The sequence below is a fragment of the Hypomesus nipponensis genome, chromosome 17 (assembly GCF_054491055.1).
Source record: "Hypomesus nipponensis isolate SF chromosome 17, ASM5449105v1, whole genome shotgun sequence".
Classification (NCBI taxonomy): domain Eukaryota; kingdom Metazoa; phylum Chordata; class Actinopteri; order Osmeriformes; family Osmeridae; genus Hypomesus; species Hypomesus nipponensis.
Window position 1 is genome coordinate 14,673,003 of NC_140377.1, and position 8,208 is coordinate 14,681,210.

Genomic DNA, 8,208 nt, shown 5'->3' on the forward strand with positions numbered 1-8,208 from the left:
GACCGGGGCGCAGCTCCGTGTTACGTCCGTCTTGGAGCCTTCACCGATGCAGTCTAGTGTTCTACTATAACGCCCATTGATTACACGAGACTCCGGATCCTTTTACTGATGCTTTAATGTCGCAGTCTTGTAGACATCATCACACCGTAGAACTGGTGATAGACATGAAATTAGCTTAATACTAACACAATTATTTAATAGCACATAAGTTCTTCACAGCAAATTAAAATACACAAAACTGACCACTTTGCCCGCTTGTACCAATGGGGTTAAACGAAAATCTTGCTTGGAGGAAATCTTAGCAATAAACCTTAACGAATAACAACGTGGCTTGTCTGCCGCTGCCTCGCTAGCTTCGGAACAACTTCCGGATAAAAACAACGAATAAGACAACGAAATAAAGCAACAGGTACATTTACAAAAAATAGTAAGAGAGTCCACCTTGAGGTAAAAGACTGAATTACACATAAAACTTGACAGAGCAGGAAAACATTGCCTGCAGTTACACCATGTATATAGCAGGATAACATCCAAGCTAACAATTTCTCCAAATCTGACTGCAGCTTCTCGTCTCGTCTCGTCATCTTCCGCTTGTCCGGGGATCGGGTCGCGGGGGCAACGACCTAAGCAGGGAGGCCCAGGCTTCCCTCTCCTCGGCCACTTCCACCACCTCTTCCTGGGGGACCCCGAGGCGTTCCCAGGCCAGCCGAGTGACATAGTCCCTCCAGCGTGTCCTGGGTCTTCCCCGGGGCCTCTTCCCAGTGGGACGTGCCCGGAACACCTCACCAGGGAGGCGTCCAGGAGGCATCCTAATCAGATGCCCGAGCCACCTCAGCTGGCTCCTCTCGACGCGGAGGAGCAGCGGTTCTACTCTGAGCCCCTCCCGGATGACCGAGCTTCTCACCCTATCTCTAAGGGAGAGCCCGGACACCCTGCGGAGAAAGCTCATTTCGGCCGCTTGTATTCGCGATCTCGTTCTTTCGGTCACTACCCATAGTTCGTGACCATAGGTGAGGGTAGGAACGTAGATCGACTGGTAAATAGAGAGCTTCGCCTTTCGACTCAGCTCCTTCTTCACCACGACGGACCGATGCAGAGCCCGCATCACTGCGGACGCCGCACCGATCCGCCTGTCGACCTCGCGCTCCATTCTTCCCTCACTCGTGAACAAGACCCCGAGATACTTGAACTCCTCCACTTGGTTCAGGATCTCCTCCCCGACCCGGAGATGGCACTCCACCCTTTTCCGGTCGATAACCATGGCCTCAGATTTGGAGGTGCTGATTCGCATCCCAGCCGCTTCACATTCGGTTGCGAACCGCTCCAGTGAGAGCTGAAGGTCACGGCCCGATGAAGCCAACAGGACCACATCATCTGCAAAAAGCAGCGACCCGATCTTGAGGTCACCAAACCGGACCCCCTCAACACCCTGGCTGCGCCTAGAAATCCTGTCCATATAGGTGATGAACAGAATCGGTGACATAGGGCAGCCCTGGCGGAGTCCAACCCTCACCGGAAACAAGTTCGACTTACTACCGGCAATGCGGACCAAACTCTGGCACCGGTCGTACAGGGACCGGACAGCCCCGATCAGGGAATCCGGTACCCCGTACTCTCGGAGCACCCCCCACATGAGCCCCCGAGGGACACGGTCGAACGCCTTTTCCAAATCCACAAAACATGTGTAGACTGGTTGGGCGAACTCCCACGTACCCTCCAGGACTCCGCGGAGGGTATAGAGCTGGTCCACTGTTCCACGGCCAGGACGAAAACCACATTGCTCCTCCTGAATCCGAGGTTCGACAATCCGGCGGACCTTCCTCTCCAGGACCCCCGAATAGACTTTCCCAGGGAGGCTGAGGAGTGTGATCCCCCTAAAGTTGGAGCACACCCTCCGGTCCCCCTTTTTAAAGAGGGGAACCACCACCCCGGTCTGCCAGTCCAGAGGCACTGTCCCCGATGTCCACGCGATGTTGCAGAGTCGTGTCAACCAAGACAGCCCTACAACATCCAGAGCCTTAAGGAACTCCGGGCGGACCTCGTCCACCCCAGGGGCCCTGCCACCGCGGAGCTTTTCAACCACCTCGGCGACCTCGGCCCCAGAGATAGGAGGGCCCCCCCTGATGTCCCCAGACTCTGCCTCCACGTCGGAAAACGTGTTGGTGGAATTAAGGAGGTCTTCAAAGTATTCCTTCCACCGATCCAGGACGTCCCCCGTCGAAGTCAGCAGCGCACCGTCCCCACCGTATACAGTGTTGACAGAGCACTGCTTCCCCCTCCTGAGTCGCCGGATGGTGGTCCAGAACCTTTTTGAAGCCGTTCGGAAGTCATTCTCCATGGCCTCGCCGAACTCCTCCCATGCCCGGGTTTTTGCCTCCGCGACCGCCAGAGCCGCGTTCCGCTTGGCCTGCCGGTACACATCAGCTGCCTCAGGAGTCCTACCAGCCAATAAAGCCCGATAGGCCTCCTTCTTCAGCTTGACGGCATCCCTCACCTCCGGAGTCCACCACCGGGTCCGAGGGCTACCGCCGCGACATGCACCGACCGCCTTGCGGCCGCAGCTCCGGTCAGCCGCTTCAACAATGGAGGCCCGGAACATGGCCCATTCGGACTCAATGTCCCCGGCCCCCCCCGAGACATGATCGAAGCTCTCCCGGAGGTGGGAGTTGAAGCTCCTTCTGACAGAGGGTTCCGCCAGCCGTTCCCAGCAGACCCTCACATTACGTTTGGGCCTGCCAGGCCTGACCGGCGTCCTCCCCCACCATCGGAGCCAACTCACCACCAGGTGGTGATCAGTTGACAGCTCCGCCCCTCTCCTCACCCGAGTGTCCAAGACATGCGGCCTCAAGTCCGACGACACGACTACGAAGTCGATCATCGAACTGAGACCTCGGGTGTCCTGGTGCCAGGTGCACATATGGACACCCTTATGCCTGAACATGGTGTTCGTTATGGACAAGCCGTGTTTAGCACAGAAGTCCAACAACAGAACACCACTCGGGTTCAGATCGGGGGGGCCGTTCCTCCCAATCACGCCCCTCCAGGTCTCACTGTCATTGCCCACATGAGCATTGAAGTCCCCCAGGAGGACGAGGGAATCCCCGGGAGGAGCGCTTTCCAGCACCCCCTCCAGAGACTCCAAAAAGGGTGGGTACTCTGAGCTGCCGTTTGGTGCATAAGCACAAACGACAGTGAGGACCCGTCCCCCCACCCGAAGGCGGAGGGAGGCTACCCTCTCATCCACCGGGGTGAACCCCAATGTACAGGCACCGAACCGAGGGGAAACAAGTATTCCCACCCCAGCTCGACGCCTCTCACCAAGGGCAACTCCAGAGTGGAAGAGAGTCCAGCCCCTCTCAAGGAGACTGGTTCCGGAGCCCGTGCTGTGCGTCGAGGCGAGGCCGACTATATCTAGCCGGAAACTCTCTACCTCGCGCACCAGCTCAGGCTCCTTTCCCGCCAGCGAGGTGACGTTCCACGTCCCTAAAGCTAGCTTCTGCAGCCGAGGATCAGACCGCCAAGGCCCCCGCCTTCGGCCGCCGCCCGTCTCACACTGCACCCGACCCCCATGACCCCTCCTGCGGATGGTGAGCCCACTGGAAGAGGGTCCCACGTTGTCTCTTCGGGCTGTGCCCGACCGGGCCCCATGGGAAAAGGCCCGGCCACCAGGCGCTCGCCATCGAGCCCCACCCCAGGGCCTGGCTCCAGGGGGGGGCCCCGGTGACCCGCTTCCGGGCAGGGGCAACTGGGAACCATTGTTGTGTTTCTTCATGGTTGGTTTTTTGAGCCACGCTTTGTCTGGTCTTTCACCTGGAACCTGTTTGCCTTGGGAGACCCTACCAGGGGCATAAAGCCCCCGACAACATAGCTTCCAGGATCACTAGGACACGCAAACCCCTCCACCGCGGTAAGGTGGTGACTCACGGAGGGGTGCAGCTGACTGCAGCTTTGTATACCATATGTACTGTGTTATGGTTGTTGGAGTTAAACAACTTGCTTAATGAATTAAATTGCTGTTAAATGTCAAATCCAACTGTAAATGTATAAAAGAGCGTTCCAATCAAATCTGAATTCTTTTTAAACCTAAAGGTTTAAAAGACAACCTTTGCCTAAACTGACATGCACCAACTCAGAGAACTGAGTGTCAACATTCATTTACATCCACATTTAGTCTCTATTTTTTACTCTACACTTAAGTCATAACTATGTTTAACTTGATGTCTGCTCCTCTCTGTCACCAAATGTCTCTGGAATGGGGGGTGGGGGCTTCACAGGGTGTAAACAAGTTAAATTTAAGACTTTTTAATAACACTTCCAATTGAAATTAAAGACCAAATCTACAATTGAAATAAACAGTAATCTTCCCAAACACTGATGTGTGTTCAATATGAACAGTATGGTAAAATGACAACAATCGGTTGAGTTTAAGAACATTGACTAAATGTGTGTAATGCAAAAGGATAACACAAAAATGGAATTGCTGTCCTAAATTATATTTTTTATTACACAATGGTGGAGCAGAAACTAGCAATTCCACGAATCTCATGGAAACAAAGGCACATGTGTGAGATGTACTGATGTAGAGCACAAATCATACAAGAAGCAGTACTTCTCAAGTGGTTTTTATTCAGATGACTAATCATTGGATTCAAGTCAAAAGTCTATAACTTGAACTGGTTTCATTATTTAAGACCCTAAAAGTCAGCAGCTTGGCATGCTGTGACATGGAAAGGATTAAACATTTAGACTTTCATCAAAGTAAAAAAATGCTGGTTTGTCCTTTTTCATCAATCTCCTCATAAAAGCAGTCTGCAGAGCTGCTGTGTCTGTGGGGTGACTGTCTGTCTCTGGAGGGCTGGCAGGCAGGGGCAACCAGGGCCTGCAGGCAGGGTCAAGCAGGGCCTGCAGGCAGGGGCAAGCAGGGCCTGCAGGCAGGCAGTCAGGGCAGGCCAGCTGGATAAAGCTGTCCTGGGGTCAGGGCTGAAGAAAAGCTGTCCAGCTAGAGGTGGGTAGTCCAGCAAGGGGTCTGTTTTTCTCTCAGCATCCTCTGTTGAACTCTGTTGAGCAGGCCTCTGCATTACCCTCCAGACCTGTAAAAGTGAAGAAAAGATCCATGTCAGTTGTGAAAAATGAACCTTTTTACATCTACACTTGACATAAACTACAGTTTTGACTGTGAAATGCAGTAGCATTACTTGAACTTGAATCCAAATGTGTTGAACTGATGGAGACCCGGCCATGCAAAGTCACTCATACATTTGGCTCTATTCCAGGCTCTAGCAAGAGTATTTAGCTCCGAACTGGTCAATATACACATCTGACCAAAGATCAGCTCGACCTTTGCCTGTAAATGGTGATCCTGTCTGTCAGAGACCTATAGGCTGACTGAGTGAAACTAGCCTGGCTAACGTAGGTCGCTTTCTCAGGAAAATGACAAATGAAATAGGCTTGTTTTGAAGGATCCTATATACTGGCTATCTTCAGTAGACACTTGTCTACAAAAAGCAGCCCTCCCTGACGTTTTAGGACTAGAATTGAGTGAATTACGATATCGTTTACACACTGCCAGTGAGTGAGCGAGCCGAGTCTGTCATTGAGGCTAAGTCAAAACAATGTACCCTCGGAACGCAGTCTCACTCCACTTGCAAGTTTTCCACAAATCACAAAAATAATCGGAGCATCTGGCTAAAAGCACAATTCCCACATCTCCTAAAAGGCTGCCCTCCTCGACATTTTTGGTGTCGATCGAACTGTGAAATGGTGAACTTTTGAACATGACGCAACCAAAACATGTCTGCCGCCAGAGCCTATGCGGTCTCCCTGGCGCATAGGCTTATTACAAAGACTTTCTCGACCCAAATCAAAATTCTGAGCCGACAGGTCTGTGGGGAATCGCTTGTTCTCCTAAAAGCTGCATTCCTCTACCTTTTGGATGAAATGTAGCTAGCTACTTTTGGAGTTCGGTTTTCCGTCACTTCAAACTCTCGATCGAAAGGTCTCAAATTGCTTAAACATTCACCATAATTCAAGAGTAGGGTACTTTCACGAACACAATCATTGATTCTTGGTTAAAATGTGTAAAAATAGGAATTACCGAACGTGGCTGCCTCCAAACCGGCTATCATGCGATTCCAGTTGAAAACAACAATAGCCGACAAAAAAGAATTTATATTCGTAACGGCGACCTGCGATTGGAAGCGAAATGAGGATGAGGGTGTATGGAGGATTATAGGGGCCAAAACTAAATAAATAAATGGACAACTAAACTAAAAGCCTCAAGAACCCATAAGATCTGCCATAATAGATTTTGCTATACTGTCCAAATTTGGTACAACCTTCAAAACCCTTCTCCTCATGAACCATAGATCCAATCGACTTGAAATTTGTTACAGATGTGTAGAATACATGTTTTTATAAAGGGTCAAATTGAATAAGAAATGCAATACAAAATGGCTGAAAGAAGTGTATTTATGTAAATGTCAGAATTGCCTCAATATTTTTGTTGTTGTTAATAAATCAAATATAATTTTGACTGATTGTATTTCAAACCTAATAGGGTTCTTCTCAGTGATGTTTGAGAAGTCTTGTGCAGTTGTCCCACGTTGGCAACAAATCAAACTAAACCTACTATATTCAACCGTGTTGGTTAAACAGGACTAACTAGTTCATTCACTGTGTTAATGAAATGCACTCCACGGCTACAAGCTAGCTAACGCTATACACGATAGGGATGGAGATTTGAACTGATTTGAAAGAAAATGAACTAGAAAAAACGCTGTGTCTTCAGACTTAGGCTCTTAATTTGGCGGAATAGCGATTAGCCTATTATTAGGCCCTATGTGAAATTAAAAAGCAGGCTACATTGGACTAAATTAAACACATTGGGTAGGCTATCCTCCATAAAAACGAAAGACACACTGAGAAATATTGCATATTAACTTGGATATTAACTTGGAATCGGAATCCTATAGGATACGGTGCGCCACCACACACTGCAAACATAAACAGCCGATTACGCTAGCTCTACATGGCTACTGGTAAGAACATAAATAAGCCACAACTGCATTATCCATACGCATTTTTATTCAGGAGAATTAGCATGTAAACATGCTCAGGGGAGAGGCGAGTACAGAGTCAATTTACGAGCAGGCCGGCGTAGAAAAGACTGCAGGAACTGAGGTTGCTGCGAGGTACTGCTTAGCCAGGACACTATGCTTCTTGTAGCGCCAAATGAAATGAAAGGAGACTTGCATCAGAACACAGGCGTAGCCTACCTTTTTTGATGGTTTTCATCATTTTCTAACGTCACAACTATTAGAATTCACAACACGACGCGACGGTTTTTCAATAAAACATTTTTTTTAAATCAAACTACGCTCATAAGTAGTCGAAAAAAGTATTCGAATACTAACTTAATTTAGGATATCCGGATATTCGATTAACCACGCCCATCCCTAATACACGAGTCATTAACTTAATCATGCAAGCCCAGGTAACGAAACAACTGAGACCCATTCCCTTTTCACTACAATACCTCTGCTGTTAAGAGCGTTTAAGAAATGTTGCAACAGGCTACAGTCTGAATCACGGATATAGCTCTATGACATAAGTTACAATCAGGGGGTAAATTGGGGTTTGATATATCGGGGGGGCTCTGTGGTATCTGGGTTTCGATGGCACATGTGTATGCAAAGCCTACTAAACAGGTATACTTCTCAGTTTAATGACTAACGCAGACTACCTAACTCACCACCCTTCGAATAAATTTGTATAGTACTACTATGTGCCTCTTTCAATTATATCTTTAACATATGAAACGTTGAGATTGTATCATCTTGCGGAAAAAACATGAAAAACTGAACCTAACAACAGCTAGGCTAGGCTAGCTCATAACGTTCAGTTCTCGTTCTCGCCAAACAACGGTTAGGGTCTACTGAAATTATTACCAAACTTAACTTTACGCTAGTAGCCTAACAAACTCATACACTGTTGGCTATATATATATATATATATATATATATAATATATTTAAGTTGTATGCATAATTTGTGATGACTTACTTTGATTTAGTAGTTGCTTCTCTTAGATGCTGGTTTGCCTTCGTACCTCCTGGCAGAAAATAACCGGAAATAACCAGGCTTCACACCTGTTTTTAGGTCACTTAATGATTTAATCCTAGACATTCTTTATTATGTCTATGGATTTAAT